Source organism: Tachypleus tridentatus, chromosome 3 (genome assembly GCF_004210375.1).
Source record: "Tachypleus tridentatus isolate NWPU-2018 chromosome 3, ASM421037v1, whole genome shotgun sequence".
NCBI lineage: Eukaryota > Metazoa > Arthropoda > Merostomata > Xiphosura > Limulidae > Tachypleus > Tachypleus tridentatus.
In genome coordinates this window covers 19,882,300-19,888,299 of record NC_134827.1, presented here as the reverse complement: position 1 = coordinate 19,888,299, position 6,000 = coordinate 19,882,300, and the positions used below count along the sequence as shown (strand labels likewise).

General features: G+C 31.8%; 1 long non-coding RNA gene across 2 annotated transcripts in view; it reads left to right on the top strand.

Annotated features, from left to right (window-relative positions):
- The window catches only part of LOC143246496 (uncharacterized), a 71,542-nt gene continuing 65,542 nt past the window's right edge, over positions 1–6,000 (top strand). For both annotated transcript variants that reach the window (XR_013025996.1, XR_013025997.1), the window contains exons 1-2: positions 1–157; positions 3,390–3,484. This is a non-coding gene — a long non-coding RNA (uncharacterized LOC143246496). The remainder of the gene's footprint in view (positions 158–3,389; positions 3,485–6,000) is intronic.

Here is a 6,000-nt window from a genome sequence, read left to right as displayed (position 1 = left end):
CTTTGTTCAGTCAACAACTGCACTAAGATTGGTCGCAAAATTTGTACACAGTTCCACTGTTGTTGTCAACGTATCTTATCAGTATTTATTACTTTTGAAATCCTTCATAAAATATTTTGTCAGCATGGTGCAAGATAATCCGGCTTTGAGATTTAAGGTATGTTTAGAAAGTTTTTTACTTACACAAAAAGACATATTTATTTCATATATAAACCATTACACTATGTATGTCTTACCTATAAAATTTTATTCGGTGTATATTCCTGACACGAACAAATAAGATCGTGATAGATAATTTGAATGTTTATTTCCAACTTTGTCTTCGTAATTTAAAATTATTAGAATAGCATTTTAAGAACATCATATGAATCTTGTTAATTATTATTGGATGTTTAGTTCTAATTGAGCAATTGAAATACACGACAAAAAATCTTCGAGGATTATTTATACAAATATTACCCTTGTTATAATTATTATTCTTTCAAATCTCGCTTAAAATTATCTTACCAATTCAACTGAAAACTACGACTGTATTTCGATGAAATCAAAAATGTGCAAAAATGACGAGCTATAACTCTGTAAAGAACGTTGATTAAGGAACTTGATAAACAGGTTTTGCAGGTTTTAAAATAATGAATACGTACATCTAAATATTATGTGCAAAACTGCAAATAATATGTTTGTTGTTTTACTCGTGATTAACTTGTTTTCAAATGTAAAGTCAATGGATTTATTCATGTTACATTTAGATTTCACAGAACATTCTTACATTACTTTCTATTAAGTGTTTTGATACATTTACAAATCGTTAGAACATATAAAAACTCGTTTCATTTGAAATTTTATACACATTTATGATCAGATCTGTATTAATGATGTGAAAAATGATTTTATAACAGACGCTCCATTCTGAGTTATTTGAATGTACTAAATGTTTAATTTGGTGTTTTCAGGGTCTGGGCGTGGCGTTTGATAATATATAATACAATGTACAGTGTTTATAGCTTTTGTAAGATACGACACGACACCTTCCACCTCAACTGTTTTTATCGCAATTTGTTTTATTGTGTTTATTTTTCTAAGAAACTAAATGCTTTTATAATTAGTTTATTTGAAAATCAGCGAAGGTAAGTTAGTGAAGAATCGAAACTTATCACATATATCAATATTTTGAAAATCAACAACATGTATTAGTTAACTTTACGAATCCAGATACTTTTAGTTTTGCGTAGTGTTGACATTACTAATTTAGCAATTTGTTAATACATTATGAAGTTTATTACATGTTATCATACGTTACACTGAAGGATTTGTTGGGAATATTGTTATTTCGCTTTTTTGCTTATTTTAATATCATATAAACCTCAATAAAAGATTAAGATATATTTTAAGAATTAAATGTCCATTTACAGCGACATCAGAAATATTCTGTTTCAAAAATAAATTAGACCAAAATTAATAGTAACAAATACATTTTTCTTGATTTTGAAATTTTTTGTCACACAAGTAACTTACAGAGTTCGTTAGTATTTGCGTAAATCGTGACGTGTTTACTTTTATCTGACTTCGCTACATCATCAACGTGTTACTTTAAGCTTTCCCTATTTACGTCATTTTAGATCATACTGACTGACAACTCACTGTCACATGGTACTGAAAATGATTTGGGTTAATAAGAACTGAGGAGTGATATGAAGTATTAAAAGTTCAAACCATGAAGAAATTGAAAAAAAAAAATAAAAGTATGACATTAAGGTTATTTTAATACATAAAGATTAACTTATAAATCTAATGTTTGTAAGGACATATATTTAAAAGGCTTAAATTCAAAACACTTCTACTAAATAATATTTCTCCCAAAGAAATGAAAAAACACCTACTTTAGAAATACAAGCCTGTAATTTACTTGTGTTGTAACCTTTTATTTTCAATTTCATCAAAATTTTACCTAAATGAATGTAGTATGTTGTAAATATTGAGTAGCATTTGTCAATAAATGACCACGGTATAAATGTTCTCACTACATGGACCAGTGGAGGTTTTGTTAAATGTTATTGTACATTTAAAAAAAAAAAAGACATAAAGTTTGAAAAACATTTGCTTTGAATGCTGGGATGTTTATTTGCATATATATTAAAAAGTAGAACAAGACAACGGATAACAAGTTTGGAAGAACACAACGAAAATTTTCTAAACTTGTTTTACATATTAAAATTATATATAACTATAAATAGGACGAAACAAAAAATTGCAGAAAAGGAAATCCAGATAACAATCGATGAACCTGAGGTAAGAAACAATCTGATGTAGAGATGTAAAATATTTTCAGAATGGTAGTTTTCACATACAACTTGGTTAAATATATTAGCTATAACAGACATTACCAACTATAATTATTCCAAGTTATATTTGTTTAGTTTTTTTAATAGTTTGTGTTTTTCATGTTTGCTTAGAAAAGAATATATTGAAAAAATAATTTAATTAACTTTCATCAAAACGAATGCTTTCTTCGTAACGAAACGAAATGACACGCATGTTAAAGTACTTGGTTTTATTTGTTTTGATTTTCGCTCAAAGCTAAACGAGAGCAATTTGAAAATTGATACAGATATTTTTTGTAATAAAACTATATTTTAATATATAAACAACAACAAAATTTATAATAATTGCCTTTACAAATAATTAAATACGTACAAAGGTTTTCAAAATTTGCAAATAATAGCGAGACATCCAGACCATGATGAACGAAATAAGTTCGAGTTGATCTGGATACGATCCACTTAAGAGAAAGCCAGCTAGCTCTTCTCTGTTCGATTTTTCATACGAGTTTTTTACCGCTGAAAATAAATAACGTGTAGGTAAAAATACTAATGTCCGATGTGAATCCCCCTGAAGTTAAGTGGTTTATAATGTTCAAAATATATAAACATTCTTGGTCAGATATCTGAAGTCATCGATTAATAAGCATCAACCACAGTTTTAGTTTACGAAGTATGTATGACACCAACCATAGCAAAACAGTACTGTATACTGTCTTATAACGCGACGCGTTTGTTACACTTTGTAGACGTGGCGTGAAGAGAGATTCTAGAAAGTTAATCATACATAACAGTATACACGACCCATTAATGTTCAAGTACACACATGTAGTTTTTACTCTTACAGTCGAGACTCATCTACACGTTTAGTGAATAGGCGAGAATTAGGCAATACAGTTTTAATAGTATAAGTTACGTACATTTCTAAATATAGCTTTAAATAGGAAAACTATAGTATATCTCTGACAAAAAGTTATACAAACACGGAACTAGCTTTGATAAATGTGTTTCTTTACGTAAAAGTAATACATGAAGCTCAAAACCTACTTCACATTACTTTATTGTATATAGAGCAGTCCACAGACGAAGGAAGATTCAGGGGTGACATCTTAAACACAGTGGATGAAGTTTCCCGTTGGTACCTGTATATCGCACATGGGATCCAGGTGAGAATACGAATTTTAATGTAGTTATCTTATTATGTAGTATTACTTGAATAAATAATATTTAACGTGATTAAACACATATAAAATCTTATTATATGCTACAATTATTATTTACAAATAATAATTATAAAGATACTTATTATTATTTAGTATTTACAATGTGTATTGTAAATCTTTTACATACTTTAAATTCAATAAGTAATGGCCCAACATGGTCGCGTGTTTAGGACGCTTTATTCTCCATTTGAGGGTCGCGGGTTTAAATGTTCATTTTACCAAATAGCTTATCCTTTCAACAGTGTGAGCGTTATAATGTAAGGATATATCCCGGTATTTGTTGATAAAAGAGTACTCCAAGAGTTTTCGGTAGATGTTGATGATTAGCTGCCTTCCCCCTGGTCCTTCACTGCTAAATTAAAGACATCTGGTGCAGATATCCCTCGTATAGTTTTACGCTAATATTTGCTAAATATTTGGAAATCTTCAGCACGTATCTCAACTTGTCTCCCGTTGAAATATACCTTATCACACCCAATGGACGCACGGTTGCTAATTTAGCTTTTCCCATAACCTCTAATAAAATCCGTAATATCGACTGTATCCTTATGTAAGATAATATAACTTAAATTTAAGTCGTGGAAACTAACTCCCGAGATCCACTCGCACTTAACAGAAAGATGCCAATTTATTATTACGCAAGACCGTCACACAAAAAACAGTAATTAATAAGGAAAATAACATTTTAAAATAATTAATAATACGGTTGCGAGTTTAGCCGAGAAAATGTCTGCCTTTCCATAGACGAAAGTAAAACAGGTAGAGCCATTTTCTGGAGAAACGTCAAGTCAATATCCGACACACCCTCTTTGGAAGAAAGTACCAAACTCAAATACAAATACATTATAGCCTCAATCGATTCTGGTAAAGACAAACGCTGGTACAGAGGTAAGTTCACGGATTTACAATGGGTTCGTTCCTTTCGGTAAACACAGCAGATGGCTAGATGTGGCCTTGCTTTTTAGAAAACACACATACAAACACAGTAAAACACATCCGTAACAACACAACACGCCCGATTTAATTTGCCAAGTAAAGCAGATATCGAAAAACAAGCCCAACATGGCCAGATGATTACGGTAATCTCAGGGTTGCGAGTTCGAGTCCCCATCACACCAGACATGCTCATTCTTTCAGTCGTGGGGTCGTTATAATATGGCAGTCAATCCACTATGCGTCGGTAAAATAGTAGCCCAATATTTGGCGGTGGGTGGTGATGACTAGCTGTCTTCTGTTTAGCCTTAAACTAATAACTTAGAGACGACTTGAGTAGATATCTGTTGTGTAGGTATGAGCGAAATTAAAACAAAAAAACACAAATATCAAAACACTAAAACACACTGTCCCTTACCTTAAAACAGATTACAGACCAATAAATCTCCTCAATTTCACATGAAAACTTATGAAAAAGATAATCTCAAAGAATCTCTTATTTCATTTTGAAACCAATCATTTCATTAGTGACATTCCAAATGTAGCTCAGCGATGATTTGTTAGATTAACAGAAACTGTTTATCAAGTATTTAACCACAAACATATGAGAGTTGAGGCATTACTCGATGTTATAAAAGCATTTGACAGCATTTAGCGTAATGGATTGCTGTTCAATCTGTATCAACTCAAAACTCCACACAGAATTATTCAGTGAATCTCAAGCTTTATCACCGACAGAGAAGTCAGAGCACAATTGAAGCAAACATATTCACGCCCATTCAAGCTGGAACCAGCGAACCGCGAAGATGTGCTATCACCCCACTCTTGTACGTAATAAACGTCAACGATAGCCCATTCCCAAAAGTAGCGTATACTCATGCATCACAAAAAACTGATGATGTTGCTGTTTGGAGCGCATCAAGAGTTCCGTTGGTTGCAGCTAACAGAGTTCAAGCTTTGCTCACTCACATAATGAAATGTTGTAATAGGTGGCGTGTCGCTCTGTACCCTTATAAAACATAGGCAATTATTTCACCGATGTTTAAAAAGGAAAAGAAGAAACTAATCCAAACAAGACTTACCTTACCAGACACAGATATAACATTCACTAAATCTATAAAATTTCTGGGAGTTACCTTCAATCGGTCTCTGCACTAGACAGATCACGTTAGCAAAATTTCAATATATGTGAACCAACGTATCACTTTCTTTAGACTTATTGGAAGCACCCACAAGAGGTGCTAGACCTTTCATTAAAACTACTTATAAAGCTAATATCAGACCACTCACAGAATAGGGATGCATGGTCACGTGGAACATGTTCAATGACCGCAGGCGAAATTAAAAATATTACGGTATCGAGTGATCTGTATGGTATATCGTTTACTAAGGTATACTTAGATTCATTACAGACATTACTTAAACATAGTGAAATAATGCAGAATTCAGCCGAAAGATATTGTCAAACACCTAACATAAAAAACACACTAATAGAACAATTTTCAAGGTTAGACAAAACATCCGAC